The sequence below is a fragment of the Mobula hypostoma genome, chromosome 24 (assembly GCF_963921235.1).
Source record: "Mobula hypostoma chromosome 24, sMobHyp1.1, whole genome shotgun sequence".
NCBI classification, from domain to species: domain Eukaryota; kingdom Metazoa; phylum Chordata; class Chondrichthyes; order Myliobatiformes; family Myliobatidae; genus Mobula; species Mobula hypostoma.
Window position 1 is genome coordinate 52,078,263 of NC_086120.1, and position 18,286 is coordinate 52,096,548.

At 46.5% G+C, this 18,286-nt stretch overlaps 1 protein-coding gene across 3 annotated transcripts in view; it reads left to right on the forward strand.

Moving 5' to 3' along the window:
* Positions 1-1,032: 1,032 nt before the first annotated feature.
* ncanb (neurocan b) overlaps positions 1,033-18,286 on the forward strand; it is a 400,023-nt gene continuing 382,769 nt past the window's right edge. For all 3 annotated transcript variants that reach the window (XM_063032277.1, XM_063032278.1, XM_063032280.1), the window contains exon 1: positions 1,033-1,205. The gene's annotated coding sequence lies outside the window, so the exon portion shown is untranslated. The remainder of the gene's footprint in view (positions 1,206-18,286) is intronic.

Genomic DNA, 18,286 nt, shown 5'->3' on the forward strand with positions numbered 1-18,286 from the left:
TCGCGCATAACTCTGATTAGACCTTTTCACCATGTCGACGCTGACAACTCCGCGTGGCTTCTGAAGGGGAGCGGCGCTCTCTCAAGGTGTGAAGAACAGCAGAAAGACCATTCGGCCCCTCGACACTAAACCAGGACTAGTCTGTACTCACGGGGACCCTTCACCCTCGCGACTTATTGACAATCTGTGCCCGAAACATACCCAAAGTCATATAAATTAGAATTCAGGGTCTCCTTATCACCAATCACCTTATGTGCGGACACTCCTGTGCCTAGAGTCACGTTATGGACGTACAATCAATCTATGTATATAAGGTACCTTATGTTTTATATTTATTGTGTGCTTTTTAAAATAGTTATTGTGTTCTTTATTCTTTTGTGTTTTTTTTGTGCTGCATCGGATCCTGAGTAATAATTATTTCGTTCTCCTTTACACTTGTGTACAGGAAATGTCATTAATCAATGTTGAATCTCTCCCTCACAGACGCTGCTCGCCAGTTGGGGTCCTCTGACAAATTGTGTGTTGCTCCAGATAGAGTCTCCCCACGCAGACCCCCATTCCCGAGTTAAGAAGGCAACTACTGGCCCAGGTGAGAGGTTGCTTCCCCCTCCCACTTCTTTCCGTGACGGATCCCGCCGCTACCTACCCCAGTAGCGTGGCCTGATGTCTCCAGGAACGGTTAGAGTGGAAACGCCACAATCCCGCCCCTCCGTGATCATCACTGGGGCGGTTTACCAGCGCCTCCCTCCCCACACCCACCATCACCTTCGTGTTCCGTGTGTGGGAGCTTGCTGTGCATTACCTTCTCCGCTGTTCTGTCCCACTATCGCCGGAGCTTGGGGTGTCCTGAGGTGAGAGGCGCTACATAAACGCAGAGAGGGGTTTTGTTCGGTTGCTGGGGAGTGCGCGGCGCGGTCCCGGTCGGGGAACCGTGGGCGGGGGCGCGCTCTGACTGACTGGGCGCCGGCTTTGTTCGCCGGGGGTGTCGGCGCCGCCGGCTGCATCAACCTGCACAGTCCCGTCTCCGCGCTGCAGGCGCCGCACGTCAGCCCCCGTCGGGCAGGGACAAGTCCGGTACACTCCTCCACACCCGTGCAGGACCCCACGCAGCAGAAATCGGCAGCGCTGTGGTCGGGAGAGCGGTTCGATCAGCGCGGTCCGAAGCCCGAACATCTTGGACCAGAGCGGCGGCTCTCGTACCCTCGGTATGTGAAGTCCATTCTTCTGTAGGTCGCTCTCGGGCAAGGGGCCGGACCGGGCAGTCATTGAGCGGCTGTCCAGCTGCGCTCCGCAGTGTCCAGGGTCGCGCTGCCCAAGTGACCGCTTCCCGGGTCCCTTCTCTTAACGACTCCGTTTTTTATTGGGGGTGGTGGGGGGGGGGGAGAGTTGGCAACGGAACGGGTTGTCATCATGATTTACGGTGTCGGTACGACCGGGGGTGTCAGACCTATGATGGGATCACCCTCGTCCCCGTACCTGTCCTGAGTCACACCGGGACACGGGAAAGGAACCGTGGCAGGGAGAGGGTAGAGGAAGAGGGATGTGGGGAAGAGAAGAGATGTGGGTTTGAAAACGAGACTGAGGGAGAAACGGGCAGCAACAAAGGGATTAAGGTATCAAACAAAAGATGCCGCCGCTGGGAGGAGGAAGCGCGGACCGCTTGCTTGATACCCCCTCCCTTTAGCCCGGGATCGATCTCCATTGCTGGTTTCTGCCGCTGTCCGCCGTGTCCGAATCCCTGCATCTCCGGCAGGGTGCAGCGGGACTCGGAGCCAGGCAAAGTTGCCCGCTGAGCTGGCTGCTGTTACCACCAGATGTGGACACAAGTGCCCGCTCTACCGGCTGCTGTCGCCGCCAGATGTGGAAAAGTGTCCACTGAACTGGCTGTTGTCGCCAGATGTGGAAACCAGATCGCCGCCCGATGTGGAGAGGGTCCACTGAACCGTCTGCTGCCACCACATCTGGACACAGGGTTCCCGCTCAGTGGGTTAAGGGGCCTGTGTAAATTGCCCCTCCCTGTAGAGCAATGGGGAATGTGAGAAGACTGAAGTTCATGGAAAGCTAGTGGGAAATAGGATTCTTCTGTGAGCTAGCAGAGGTTCGATAGACGGAACGGTCTCCTTCCGATCGGCGGCCGTTCGCTAGATGTGGGAGATGGCGAGCTGCACTTTTCATTGTGTACGTTGTTCGGAATTAACTGAACTCGTAAGTACGTGATGCCCATTTAAATTCACCCATCACGGATGGGAAAAGCACGGGAGGTGGTTCGCGGCCCTTCGCATTCCGTGCAAACCCAACAACTCTGCCGGGGTGCTCCCTTGGCCAGAAACAGCGGTTCAGCAGCGCCCTTTGGACCGGTTGTGTGGAGCTGAGGGGTTGCCCTGTGTCTCCCGTGTTACAGCAAACAATCCCTGAGCTCGGATATTATCCTATTGCTGCCGGAACGCTCCACACCAGCTCCGGATTCCCGTTAAAACCGCTTCAATTCCTGCGCCCGTTCCCCAACGAGCGGAGAGCAGTCTTTTCAAACAGCCTTTCTGTCGCGATTGAACGGAAATTATTATTATCAGCATTATAATAGTAAGCACATTAAAAATAAATAAATAAGATAGCTTGTGTACATAGATTGATTGTATGTCCATAATGTTTGCTGTTGTGTGCTGGGGCAGCAGGCTGAGGGTAGCAGACACCAACAGAATCAACAAACTCATTCGTAAGGCCAGTGATGTTGTGGGGATGGAACTGGACTCTCTGTCGGTGGTGTCTGAAAGGAGGATGCTGTCTAAGTTGCATGCCATCATGGACAATGTCTCCCATCCACTACATAATGTACTGGGTGGGCACAGGAGTACATTCAGCCAGAGACTCATTCCTCTGAGATGCCGCACAGAGCGTCATAGGAAGTTATTCCTGCCTGTGGCCATCAAACTTTACAACTCCTCTCTTGGAGGGTCAGACACCCTGAGCCAATAGGCTGGTCCTGGACTTATTTCATAATTTACTGGCATAATTTACATATTACTATTTATGCTTCTATTACTATTTATTATTTATGGCGCAACTATAATGAAAACCAATTTCCCCCTGGGATCAATAAAGTACGATATGACTATGACTATGACTATAAATTGATGCCAGGCACAGGAGTGTCTGTTTGTAAGGGGACTGACGGGAAATGATAACGTAGTGGTGGTTGGGGGTGTGGAGGGGTGAGTTAGTGGGTGGAGGTGTTGATCAGATCTGGAGTGGTTACGGATCTCCCGGTTGCTCCTGCAGCCGGATCCACGTATGGCTTTTCTGCACAGCCGTTCCCCCAATCCATAAGCCCACCGGCACATCATCTCATTACCCTGGAACCCGAAGTGAAAGTGTACAACCCCTTTCTCCCTGTTGGAACCCTGTGCACACAGCGAGCTCATCACTGTTGTTGCAACATATTTCGCACTGTGACCACTGACTCTCACCACCAGCTTCAACAGCCCCATCTCTCAGTCGCTACCTCCCCAATCCCAGCCACCCTGCCTGGACCGCAGGCCCTCAGCCGATGGTCTTCTCCCCCTACTAATTGTCAGACTTAAAAAACACGTCGGCAAATAGTTGCTGAACATGGAACAATACAACACACTGCAGCCCTAAGGCTCAACCCAATCTAACATCAATCTTACCTTCTCCTCTTACATAGCCCTCCGTTTTTCTTTCATCCATTTGCCTATGGAAGAGCCTCTTAAATGTCCCTAAAGTATCTGTCTCTTCCACCACCCCTGGATCAGACTATTTCACATTAGACTTTGCTCTCTAATGCCTAGTGAAAGGCTCTCTACCCTTCCCAGTCTATGCCTTGACCTCTGCTCAAACAGTTTTCTCTCATCTCAAGCACGGGTTTTTTACTTCAGCTAAGCACAGGCAAGCCTTGTTCTTGGACATCTCCCTGTGCTGAACCCATCCAGGTTGGGGTCTAGCCTGACCTTTACCTCCTGCCTGCACCATAGTCATAGACTTTGGTCATGTGGAATCTGTCTGAACCCACTGAGGATATGTCTCAAAGCCTGTTTGCCCTCCCCTGTGTTCAGTCCCCCTCAATGCCTCACTGCCCAGCTTGATCCCCAGTCAATGACTGTGTCCTAGTGTCACCTTTAGGGAGCCAGACAATGCAGGTAGGAAGGTGGAGGAACTGACAGAGGGCACAGATAATGATAGAGTGGTGGGGCAGAATGAGTTCCAACAGGGGAAAGTAAAATTGGCAATAGGCAGAAATTTGAGTGGATTTCCCAAGAAAGGCCAGTCTGGGGTTCGGGGAGAATGGAGGAAAGGTTTAACAGAACACCATTAGACCATAAGACATAGCAGCAAAATGAGGCAATTTGGCCCATTGAGTCTGTTCCACAATTCCATCATGGCTATTTATTATCCTTCTCAAACTCATTCTCCTGCCTTCTCACTGTAACCTTTTACACCCTGACTAATCAAGAACTTAAAAACCTCCACTTTAAATGTACTTAATGACGGCCTCCACAGCCATCTGTGGCAATGAATTCCATAGATTCACTACCCTTTGACTAAAGAAATTCTTCCTCTTTCTGTTCTAAATAGATCTCCTTCTATTCTGTGGCCATGCCTTCTGGTCCTAGACTAATCCAACATGGGAAACATCTTTTTCATGTCCACTCTATCTAGGCCTTTCAATATCCAATAGGTTTCAGTGAGATTCCCTGCATTCTTCTGAACCCCAGCGAGTGCAGGCCATCAAATGCTCCTCATACATGAACTCTTTAATTCTCAGAATCATCCTCCAGAAGGGGGGACAATACGATGGGACCATGGAAAAGGTTGTAGAACAGTAGAATCAGGCTGAATGGTTGTGTGTGTGTGTGTCCGTGTCCATGTGCCTGTATGTGTGTTTGTATGTGTGCCAGTGTTTGTGTTTGTGTGTGGCTATGTGTGCATCTCTGTTTGTGTGTGTGTATGTGTGTTTGCCTGTCTGTGTGTGATTGTGTGTGTCTGTGTGTGCATATGTATGTGTATGTATGTGCCTGAGTGTGTGCCTGTACCTCTGAATGTTTGTGAGTGTGTGTATGTGTCTGTGCGTCTGAATGTGTGTGTGAGTGTGTGTATGTGTGTATGTCTCTGCGTGTGTGTGTTCAACCTCAGTCTGTGGAATTATTTTCATTGCTTTGGGCTGAGCTTGTGGACAAGATTGTCGCAGCCTAGTCTGAGTAATGGGCCTTTGCGTTCTATCTCTCCGTATCTCCACACTTCACCGCTCAGTGAACAACTGCTCCTTTGATTGGAGTCAGTTGTGCTTTTAATAATTCCAGCCATGTCGTGGGACACACTGTGAATGTTAAGTCGAAAGAAGCCTGGCCAAGCCAGTTACAGGTTTTGAAGGAGTGAAAACCAACCTTGTTCTGCTCTGCTGATTAGAGAAGAGTCAGACGTCTTGAGGACTTGACCAACTGGTTGAATGATGTCATGCCTGGTCCATTGTGTTAATGAGAAAACAGAAGAAAATATTTTAAGTATCTCCCTGTGGAATATTAGCCAGCTCCCTTCCCCTTTCCCATCACCTATCCACCTAAAACTCTGCCTGGACAGAACTCCTCCATACCCTGTTTCATGACTACTCTTTCAATGTGTTGTAGGATAGGGGTGGTAACCTGGGGTATATTCTGTCAGCCCTGGGCATTTATCTATCCTAACTTTTTTCAAAGTTCCAGCACATCCTTTTTCTTAACGTCGACATGTTCCAGTATATCAACCTGTTCTACACTGTCGTCACATTCAAGTTCCCTCTCACTCGTGAATACTGAAGCAAAGTATTCACTAAGGTCCTCCCCTACCTCCTCTGACTCCTGGCACATGTTTCCTTTTCTATCCTCGATTGGTCCTACCCTCACTCTAGTCATTCTGATGTTCTTCCCAAACACGTAGAATGCCTTTGGTTTTTGCTTAATCCTACTCACCAAGGCCTTCCCATGTCCCCTAACTCTCCAAAACGCATTCTTACGTTCCTTCCTGGTTGCCTTGTAACTCTATCTGATCCTTGCTTCCTCAACCTTTAAGTAAGCTTCTTTCTTCCTCTTGACTAGATGTTTCACATCTCTTGTTAACGATAATTCCTTCACTGGACCATCCTTCCTCTGCCTCAGTTGGACAAGCCTATCCAGAACCCCATGCTAGAGCTCCCTAAACAACCTCCACATTTCTGTTGTGCCTTTCCCTGAGGACATTCATTCTCAATTTGCACTTCCAGGTTCCTTCCCAATAGCATCATAATTACCCTCCCCCAATTAAATACCTTTCCGTACTGTCTGCTCCTATCCTTGTCTGAGACTATGGTAAAGGGGAGGGAGTTGTGGTCACTGTCTCTGAAATGCTCACCCAGTGAGAGATCTATCACCTGACCTGGTTCATCACTGAGTAGCAATCCAATATGCCCTCACCTCTAGTCAGCCTGTTCACATATTTTGACAGGAATCCTTCCTGAACACACCTAACAAGTTTCACTCCATCTAAGCCTTCTGCCCTCAGGAATTGCAGTCAATATAAGGGATTTTGAAATCACACATTCATTGTGAAAGTCCTACGCTTAATTGTCATCCCAAGATGCACATCCAAATTAAACCATCTGCTATTCCTCGGCCCACTTCCCCAGCTGATCTAGATCCCTCTGTAAATCCTGATTACTATCTTCACTGTTGATGGCACCTTTCTTTTTCAAGTCATCTGCAGACCCACTAACCATGCCTTGTACATTTTCATTTAAATCATTAATATAGATGACAAATAACAATCGGCCCTGAACTGACCCCTGAGGTGCACCAGTAGTCATGGGCCTCCAGTCTGAAAAACAATTTTTCACCATCTCCTCATTTCCTACCATCAAGCCAGTATGTGTCCAATTAGCCAGCACCCCCTAAATCCCATATAGTCTAATTTTCCATATCAGTTTCCCATGAGGAACGTCATCCAAGTCCACATTGAACACGTGTATTGCTCTGCTCACACATAGAAATCGCCTCTTGGCCTCCCAGACAGCAGGAGTCCAGGTTTCGATGCATAAACTGCATGTTGCACCTCTGCCCTGGGAGTGTCCCATCAACAGGAGACATCATCCTCTGTGTCTTGGACAGGATGTGTGACACAGGAAAGGTGCTCAAAGAACATTCACGAAACAATGTCAGCATTAGAATCAAGAAAGATAGAACAAAGTTTGCTTTAAAGTTCAAAGGACATTTATTATCCAAGTATGTACACAGTATACAACCCTGAGATTTGTCCTCCTGCTGGCAGCCATGAAGCAAAGAAACACCATGGAGCGTGCGTGTTGTGTGTGTGTGTGTGTGTGTGTGTGTGTCTAGGAGTGTCCCATCAACAGGAGACAGGATGAACCTATTCAAACAAAACATCAAACACCCAACATGTGAAAAAAATCAAATTGTGCAAACAGCAGAAAGTGAGGAGATAACAAACAGAATATTAAACATCAAAGTGCCAAGTCCCCAAAACCATTCGGGAGTAATAGCCACTGAGTAAGTTCAGTTTAGAGTTGTGTCAATGACTGCAGGCTTCAGCTACAGAGCCTGTTCTGCACCAACGTGTCTCAATCAAATTGTGCAAATAGCAAAAAAAAGAGTAACCAGAAACACATGGACCATGAACTGCAAAGTTGTCCAAAAACGAGTCCACAACTGTGAAACACGTCCAGCACTGCGGTAATTAAAGTCATGGCTGTGTGGATTTGGAATTGGTTTGCCCACAGAAGAATAGGTGGTTATAGATGGAGTATATTCTGCCTGGAGGCTGGTGACCAGTGGTGTTCCACAGGGATCTGTTCTGTGACCCCTGCTTTTCGTGATTTTTACGAATGAGTTGGTTGAGGAAGTAGGAAGATGGATTAGTAAGTTTGCAGATGACACAAAGGTTGGTGGAGTTGTGGATAATGTAGAGGATTGTCACAGGTCGCAAAAGGACATTGATAGGATGCAGAACTGGGCTGAGAAGTGCAGATGGAGTTTAATCTGGAAAAGTGTGAAGTGATTCACTTTGAAACGTTGGTTTTGAAGGTAGAATACAGGACTAATGACAGGCATCTTAGCAGTGTGGAGGAATAGAGGGATCTCGGGATCCAAGGTAGAATACAGGGCTAATGACAGGCATCTCAGCAGTGTGGAGGAATAGAGGGATCTCGTGATCCATGTCCAAAGATCTCTCAAAGCTGCCTTGCAATTTGAGAGGGGTATTAGGATGGAGTATGGTGTATTGGCCTTCATTAGTTGGGGACTGAGTTCAATAGCTGCGAGGTAATATTGCAGCTCTGTTAAACCTGCAAGTGTAGGGGGGATTTCTGAGGTAGGTTCTTTAGAGCATGCTGGGTGTGTGGAATGCCAGGGGTGGTGATGGAGGCAGGTACTTTAGGGACATTTAAGGCACTCTTAGAAAGACACTTGGATGGAAAAAAATGGAGGGCTATGTAGGAGGGAAGGGTTAGATTGATCTTGGAGCAGGTGAAAAGGTTGGCACAACATCATGAGCCAAAGGGTCTGCACTGTTCTATGTTCTGTGTTCTATCAGGTTAGTCAGTCTACATCTATGTTCAATTAGACATAACGAACAAGAGTCCATCACCTGTCACAGCACCCATTGAGACCACAGTCAGTCTTGTGCCTTGTCCGTTTCACTGACTAATCTCCAGGCCCTCTGATTCCTTAAATGGCCAAAAAATTGATTGACCTTCTCCTTGTATGTAATCAATATCCATACATGCCCAGATGCCCGTCAGAGGGAATTCTGAAAATTCACAACACTATGAATGAAGAATTTCCTCCTATCCTCTGCACCTTTCTAACCTATCCTCCATCCTCCCCCCACCCTCTCAGTCCATTTCACTCAGGTGACAGCTCGGCCCCCAAACTCCTGTGAGAAATGCGTCGTCTTAGTCACTCAATGTTTAAACATAGTGGGAAGGCAGAAGCCATGGTTGCTCATACAGGCAGATCCACAGCGGATCCCTGGAGCAGGGTGTTCATGCAGAAAGCAGTGAGACTGGTAACCTACTCCCAGTGAGAGGAGCAGAGAAATATTCCAGTGGGAACTGGATAAACTTAGAAAGGAGAAGGAAATTGGAGCCAGGATCAGGTCTTTTATCATTGACTTAGATGATGTGAAAATTGTTGTTTTGCAGCAGCAGTACTGAGAAAAGACAGGAAAATCTCACAGTTATAAAATAAAAATCAGTGCAAAAAAGGAATGAGGTTGAGTTCATGGACTGTTCGGAAAACTAATGGTGGAGGGGAAGAAGCTGTTTCTTGTGGATCTTCAAGCTTCTGTATCTCCTCCCTGATGGTAGTAATGAGAAGTGCCTATTGTCTTGTTTATTAACTATTGTACTGCCCTGCACTGTTTTGTGCACTTTATGTACTCCTGTGCAGGTCTGTAGTCTAGTGCAGTTTTAATGTTTTTACGTAGTCTAGTGTAGCCTTGTGCTGTCTCACATAGTCTAGTGTAGTTTTGTGTTGTTTCCTGTAGCACCATGCTCCTGGAGGAACGATGTTTCATTTTTACTGTGAACTGTACCAGCAGCTTATGGTCGAAAATGACAATAAACTTGACTTGACTTGACTTGAAAGAGGGCATATCTGGGATGGTGAGAATCCTTGATGATGGATGCTGCCCCGGATGGTGAGAGCCCTTGATGATAGATGCTGCCTTCTTGAGTTGCCACCTCTTGAAGAAGACCACAATGGTGGGGACGGTTTGTGCCTGTTTTGAAGCTAACTGAACCTACAGCCCTCTTGCAGCCTTTATAATCCTGTACTTTGCAGCCTCCATACCAGAAAGTGATGCATGGTCCATCTGTAGAAATTTGCTGGAGCATTGGCTGACATGCCAAATCTCCTGAAACTCCTCACACAGTAGAGCTGCCAGTGTGCCTTCTTCATGGCCGCATTAATGTGTTAGGCCTAGGATCGATGCATTAGTGGGGTGAAGGAGGTTATGATGTGGGGGGAGGAGTGTTGGGTGCAGTGGGACAGGAGTGACGTACAGTGAGAGATCTGAGAATGCATAGACCTGCTGTGTTCCCTCCTCTCTGACCTGGCAATGCTCCAGAAACTGTCAAATCTCCCAAGGCATTGAGGTTGAACCAAGTGAGACAAAATTGGACCAGAGCAGGAAGAGTGGTCGGGGGTGGGGGGACAATCGGAGAGGAAGAAGGAAGCAGAGGTGATTGAGATGGAACCCCGGTACTTGGGTAAAGAAAAGTCAGTGTTAGAGTGAGGCTGAGGAAGTCACAGTGGATACTGTTGTGTTTGTTAATTGGTTTGTGTGTTGTAGCTGCAGACTGAATATGACTCTACCACTGCACTCAGGACTAATTGATATAATTGCATCAGAGGCATGGTTAGTTTTATCTCTGTTCGTTGTACAGCACTGTCACACCACCCAGGGGGATGGTATAGCAGTTGTGGCTGTGTCTCGGTCCGTGTTCTCACCCCCAGTATCTCCAGACAGAAGCCTTCTTAAAATAATCAGTCCCGTGTGACTGGTCACTAATCGGCAATATTTTTCAGTAAAACTGGGTTACCTGAGTTGGGAATTAAAACTGTACGACTGTTTTCATGATATGAAAGAATTCTCCAACATGCTATCCATATGGAGTACACCTCAGCTAAATCTCATCATCCATTGTTGTACAATCATTCAGTCTAAAAGTACCTGGGCTTGTTGCTGTGTCCATTAACAGCTTCACCATTAGACCATGAGACTTAGGACCAGGGAAATGACTATTTTATAGACAGTAATAATCATATTTTAATTTGAAATTATTCATTGTCTTAATGTTTGTACTTTGTGTATTTTCTGTGTAACTAAACTTTTGCTGTATAATAAAAAAAAATGTGCAGAATTAGGCCACTTGGCCCATCGAGTTTGCTCTGCCATTCCATCATGGCTGATTTATGTTCCCTTTCAACCCCATTCTCCTGCCTTCTTCCCATAATCTTTGACACCCTGACTAATCAAGAACCTATCAATTTCTGTTTTAAATATACCCAATGTCTTGACCTCCACAGCCATCTGTGGCAATTCACAACCCTCTGGCTAAAGAAATTCCTCCTTATCTCTGCTATGAACAGGTGTCCCTCTATTCTGAGGCTGTACCCTCTGGTCATAGACTCACCCATTACAGGAAACATCCTCTCCACATCCACTGTCAAGGTCTTTCAATATTCATTAGGTATTAAAAATATTGCCCCTCGCTCTTCTAAACTCCAGCAAATACATACCCAAAGCCATCAAATGATCCTCATGCATGAACCCTTTCACCCCTAGAATCATTCTTGTGAATCTGAGCAATGCCTTATAAACCCTCAGCATCACACCCTCGCTGTTATGGTATAGTCCTCGTGAAATGAATGCTAACATTGCATATGTTTTCCTTGCCATCAAATAAACCTGCAAGTTAACCTTTGGGGAATCCTGTACATGGACTCCCAAGTCCCTCTGAGTAAATAGTCTATGTCTTTATTCCTTCTATCAATGTGCACAAATTGCTAATTTGTCCATTCTACCAATATTTCGCCTGGCAGCCTCCACACCCAGCATATTTTCCATTGCAATTCCCACCAGTTCCCATGTGATCCAGCCCCAGTCACTCCCTGTCTCTGATTTCTGCAGGTACCACTCTCTTCTGACAGCGTGGTCCATTTGTTCCTCCCCACTATCCGTCCCTGGCCCCAGTGTTGCATATTCCTTGCAACACTGGTCCCTGCACCTTCTCCCTCACTACCAACCAAATTGTTCTTCCAGGTGAGGCAGAGATTCAGGGGCGCCTACTCCAGCTCCTTTTACTATATTTGGTGCTCCTAGTGTAACCTCCTCTACTCCAGTGAAAGCAAGTGTGTGCAGAGAAGGCCACCATTCTGTAGAGTACGTAAATCAGTCAGCAGTTCCAGATAGCTCACTCTCCTGTCCTCATTTTCCAATCCCACCAGATAACCCACTCTCCTGTCCTCCACTCCCTCTCCCACCAGATTACTTACTCCCTGTCCTCCTTTCTAAATCCAACCAGTTAACCCACTTCCCGTCTTCATTTACCAATCCCACCAGATAACCTACTCCCGTCTTGTCCTCTCCCTCTCCCACCAAATAACCCAATCCCCTGCCCTCCTAACCCATTCCCACCAGATAACCAACTCCCCTGTCTTGTCCTCTCCTTCTCTAACCAAATAACCCAATCCCCTGCCGTCCTTTTCCCCTCGCACCAAATATCCCACTCCCCTGTGCTCTCTCGATCCCACCAGGTAACCCACTTCCCTGTCCTTCTCTCCCAATTCCACCAGGTAACCCACTTCCCATGTCCTCCTTTCCCAATCCCACCAGATAACCCACTTCCTGTCCTCATTTCCCAATTCCACCAGGTAAGCCATTTCCCATGTTCTTTTCTTCTCCCACCAGATAACCCACATCTCTATCATTCTCTCCCACTTGATAACCCACTCCCCTGTCTCTTTTCCTAATCCCATTGCATCACCCTCTCCTCTTCACTCCTTTTCCAATTCCACCAGATCAGAATCAGATTCTGGTTTAATATTACCAGCATATGTCATGAAATTTGTTAACTTTATGGCAGCAGTACAATGAAATACATGATAAATAATGTGGAGAAAAGAAACTGAATTGCAGTAAGTGCATATTTGTCTATTATATAGTTAAATTCAAATACGTAGTGCAAAAAATAACAAAAAAAAAGTAGTGAGGTGGTGTTCCTGGAATCAATATCCATTCAGAAATCTGATGGCAGAGGGGAAGAAGTTGTTCCTGAATTGCTGAGTGTGTGTCTTCAGGCTCCTCCTGTACCTCCTTCCTGATGGTAACAATGAGAAGAGGGCATGTCCTGGGTGTTGGAGATCATTAGTGATGGACACCACCTTCCTAAGGTAGCGCTGCTTGAAGACGTCTTGGATGCTACGGAGGCTGGTACCCATGATCGTGCTGACTAATCTTACAAGTTTCTGCAACTTATTTCATCTTGTGCAGTTTCCCCTCCATACCAGATGGTGATGCAGCCCTTCAGAATGCTCTCCACTCTACATTTGTTAGCAGTTTTCAGGTGTTTTAGTTGACAAATCAAATCTCCTCAAACCCATAATGAAATGTAGCCTCTGTCTTGCCTTCTCTATAGCTGCATCAATTATGTTCTGTCCAGGTGAGGTCCTCAGAGACCTTGACACCCAGGAATTTAAAATTGCTCACTGTCTCTATTTCTGATCCCTCTATGAGGATTGGTTTGTGTTCCCTCGTCTTACCCTTCCAGAAGTCCACAATCAGTGCTTTGGTTTTGCTGACAGTGAGTGCAAGGTTGTTGCTGTGACACCACTCAACCAACTGGTATATTTTGTTCCGGTACACCCTTTAGTCACCATCTGAGATTCTGCCAACAATGGTTGTATCATCCGCAAATTTGGAGATGGTACTTGCACTATGCCTAGTCGTGGGGATAGAGAGAGTAGAGCAGTGGGCTAAGCACACACTCCTGAGGTGCACCAGTGTTGATCGTCAGCAAGGTGGAGATGTTATTACCAATCCGCACAGATTGTGGCTTTCCAGTTCGGAAGTCGAGGATCCGTTGCAGAGGGAGGTACAGAGGCCTAGGTTCTGTAGCTTTCGATCAGGACTGTAGGAATGATGGTGTTAGCTATAGTTGATAAACAGCAGCCTGACATAGGTATCTGTATTGTCCAGGTGATCCAAGGCCATGTGGAGAGCCATTGAGATCCTGTCTGCTGTAGACCTATTGTGGCGATAGGCAAATTACAGTGGGTCCAGGTCCTTGCTGAGACAGAAGTAAATTCCAGCCATAACCAACCTCTCAAAGCATTTCATCACTGTAGATATGAGTGCTGATGGATGATAATCATTAAGGCAGCTCTCCCTGCTCTTCTTGGGCACTGGTATTGTTGCCTTTTCGAAGCAGGTGGGAACTTCCGACCATAGCACTGAGAGCTTGAAAATGTCTTTGAATATCCCCATCAGCTGTTTGGCAGAGGTTTTCAGAGCCTTACCAATGGGCCCTGCTGCCTTGCGAGGATTCATCCTCTTGAAAGACAGCCTGACGTCAGTCTCTGAGACAGAGATCACAGTCACTGGATGTTGTAGGGATGCTCATGGCTATGATTTTATTCTCCCTTTCAAAATGAACATAAAAGGCATTAAGCTCATCTGGTAGTGAAGCATTGGTGCCATTCACGAAGTTGGGTTTTGCTTTGTAGGAAGTACTGGCCTGCAAACCCTGTCAGAGTTGACGTGCATCTGATGTCGCCTCCAATCTCTCTAATTGCTTCTTGGCTCCTGAAATAGCCCCCTGCAAGTCATACCTAGTTTTCTTATACAGACCTGGGTCACCAGACTTAAATGACGTAGATCTAGCCTTCAGCATACTTTTAACTTCCTAGTTCATCCACGGCTTTTGGTTTGGGAATGTACGGTAAGTTTTTATTGGCACACACTTATCCACGGAGGTTTTAATGAAGTAATGACAACTGTGGTCGAGCATCCCTCCGATCTGAAAGTCTTGACTATTCGTTGACAGAAAACATTGACCACTCCTCTGATCAGAAACATCGACCATCTCGCTGACTGGAAACTTTGACCATCCCTCTGACTGGAAACATTGACCATCTCTCTGACCGGAAACATTGACCATCCCTCTGACCGGAAACATTGACCATCTCTCTGAACAGAAACATTGACCATCTCTCTGAACGGAAACATTGACCATCTCTCTGAACGGAAACATTGACCATCTCTCTGACTGGAAACATTGACTATCTCTCTGATCGGAAATGATGAGCATCTCTCTGATCAGAAACATTGACCATCTCTCTGATTGGAAACATTGACCATCTCTCTGACTGGAAACGATGACCATCTCTCTGACTGGAAACATTGACCATCTCTCTGACCGGAAACATTGACCATCTCTCTGACCGGAAACGATGACCCTCTCTCTGACCGGAAACGATGACCACCCCTCTGACCGGAAACGATGACCACCCCTCTGACCGGAAACATTGACCACCCCTCTGATGAGAAACGTCATCCATCCTGTTGTAAGAATGACCTCTTGTAACAATGATCAGTGAATCACAGAGAGATTTGTACTTACCAATAAGTACCTCTATTGTTGAAGCTAACAAGTACGTGAATTTATACACTAAGTACCTTGTGTGCACACCTGCTGTATCCCTGGCTCTCCTGAACAGTCAAAGAATAGCAAAGGTGGTACCCGGGCAAAGGAGTCTGTGCTGACCAGACATTCCTCGTTGTCCCCATTCACTCGCCACGTCTACCACGCAAGATCGCTCACGCTTGTATCTGCAATGGTTATTCTTCAAAGTTACCACTGCCAGCACACATGAAGCATCCACTTTTATATCCATTCAAATATTGCATTCCAATGTCATTGGCCACAGGTCTGACTGTTAACACCTTGTTATTGGCTCTGCTCCAAGCCAGTAACCCATTTATTGCCCTCTTCCCACCGAATGACAGTTGATAATTGATGGGTCTTTTGTTCTCAATCAGCAACAAGCTCCAATCACTCCAGGCAGGCACAACCCCAACATTCACAAACATGCATGTTCTATCCAACCAAACAACATCTCACAAATAACTTCTTATTTGGAAATGATCTCCAGTCCAGCAGATTACCTGAAGTAGAGAAGTAGAAACATAGAAAACCCACAGCAAAGTACAGGCCCTTCGGCCCACAATGCTGTGCTGAACATGTACTTAGTTTAGAAATTATCTAGGGTTACCCATAGCCCTTTATGTTTCTAAGCTCCATATACCTATCCAGGAGTCTCTTAAAAGACCCTATCTTATCTGCCTCCACCACCGTCGCAGGCAGCCCATTCCACACACTCACCTCTCTCTGCGTTAAAAACCTACCCCTGACATCTCCTCTCTACCTACTCCAAGCACCTTAAAACTGTGCTCTCTCGTGCTAGCCATTTCAGCCCTGGGAAAAACCCTCTGACTACCCACACAATCAATGCCTCTCATCATCTTATACAACTCTATCAGGTCACCTCTCATCCTCCGTCGCTCCAAGGAGCAAAGGTCAAGTTCACTCAACCTATTCTCATAAGGCATGCATTCCAATCATGGCAACATCCTTGTAAATCTCCTCTGCACTCTCTGTATAGCCACCTCCATCCTGAAGTGAGGTGACCAGAACTGAACACAGTACTCCAAGTGGAGTCTGACTAGAGTCCAAAATAGTTGTAACATTACCTCTCAGCACTTAAACTCAATCCTACGGTTGATGAAGGCCAATGCACCGTATGCCTTCTTAACCACAGAGTCAACCTGTGAAGCAGCTTTGCGTGTCCTATGGACTCGAACCCTAAGATCGCTCTGATCCTCCACACTGCCAAGAGTCTTACCATTAATACTATATTCTGACATCATATTTGACCTACCAAAATGAACCACCTCACAGTAATCTGGGTTGAACTCCATCTGCTACTCCTCAGCCCAGTTTTGCATCTTATCGATGTCCCGCTGTAATCTCTGACAACTCTCCACACTATCCACAACATCCCCAACTTCTGTGTCATTAGCAAATTTACTAACCCATCCCTCCACTTCCTCATCCAGGTCATTTATGAAAATGAAGGGGTCCCAGAACAGATCCCTGAGGCACACCACTGGTTACAGACTCCATGCAGAATATGACCTGTCTACAACCACTCTTTGCCTTCTGTGAGCAAGCTAATTCTGGATCCACAAAGCAAGGTTCCCTTGGATCCCATGCCTCCCTACTTTCTGAATAACCATCGCATGGGGTACCTTATCAAATGCCTTGTTGAAATCCATATACACTACATCTACTGCTCTACCTTCATCAATGTGTTTAGTCACATCCTCAAAAAATTCAATCAGGCTCGAAAGGTATGACCTGCATTTGACAAAGCCATGCTGACTATTCCTAATCATATTATGCCTCTCCAAATGCTCATAAATCCTGCCTCTCAGGATCTTTTCCATCAACCTACCAACCACTGAAGTAAGACTCACTGGTCGATAATTTCCTGGCTATCTCTACTCCCTTTCTTGAATAAGGGAACAACATCTACAACCCTCCAATCCTCTGGAACCTGTCTCATCCCCATTGATGATGCAAGGATCATTGTCAGAGGCTCAGCAATCTCCTCCCTTGCCTTCTACAGTAGCCTGGGGTACATCGCCTCCGTTCCTGGAGACTTATCCAACTTGATGCTTTCAAAACCTCCAGCACATCCTCTTTCTTAATGTCTATATACTCAAGCTTTTCAATCTGCTGTTAGTCATCCCTACAATTGCCAAGATCCTTTACCGTAGTGAATACTGAAGCAAACTATTCATTAAGTATCTCAGCTATCTCCTCAAGTTCCATACACAGTTTTCCACCATCACACTTGATTGGTCCTATTCTCTCACATCTTATCCTCTTGCTCTTCACATACTTGTAGAATGCCTTGGGGTTTTCCTTAATCCTGTTTGCCAAAGCCTTCTCATGGTCCCTTCTGGCTCTCCTAATTTCATTCTTAAACTCCTTCCTGCTAGCCTTATAATCTTGTAGATTTCTATCATTACTTAGTTTTTTGAACCTTTCACCATGGATCTTGTAACCTACCGTCCTTTCCGTGTCTTATTGGAATGTACCTATGCAGAACGCCATGCAAATATCCCCTGAACATTTGCCACACTTCTTCTGTATATTTTCCTAAGAACATCTGTTCCCAATTTATGCTTCCAATTTCCTGCCTGATAGCCTCGTATTTCCCCTTACTCCAATTAAATGCTTTCCTAACTTGTCTGTTCCTATCCCTCTCCAATGCTATGGTAAAGGAGATAGAATTATGATCACTGTCTCCAAAATGCTCTCCCACTGAGAGACCTGACACCTGACCAGGTTCATTTCCCAATTCCAGATCAAGTACAGACTCTCCTCTTGTAGGCTTATCTACATATTATTCAAGAAACCTTCCTGAACCTACCTAACAAACTCCATCCGATCTAAACCCCTCATTCTAGGGAGATCTCATTCTATATTTGGGAAATAAAATCTCCCACCACGACAACCCTGTTACTATTACACCTTTCCAGAATCTGTCTCCCTATCTGCTCCTCGATGTCCCTGTTACTATTGGTTGGTCTATAAAAAACACCCAGTAGAGTTATTGACTCCTTTCTGTTTCTAACTTCCACCCACAGAGACTCAGTAGACAATCCCTCCATGACT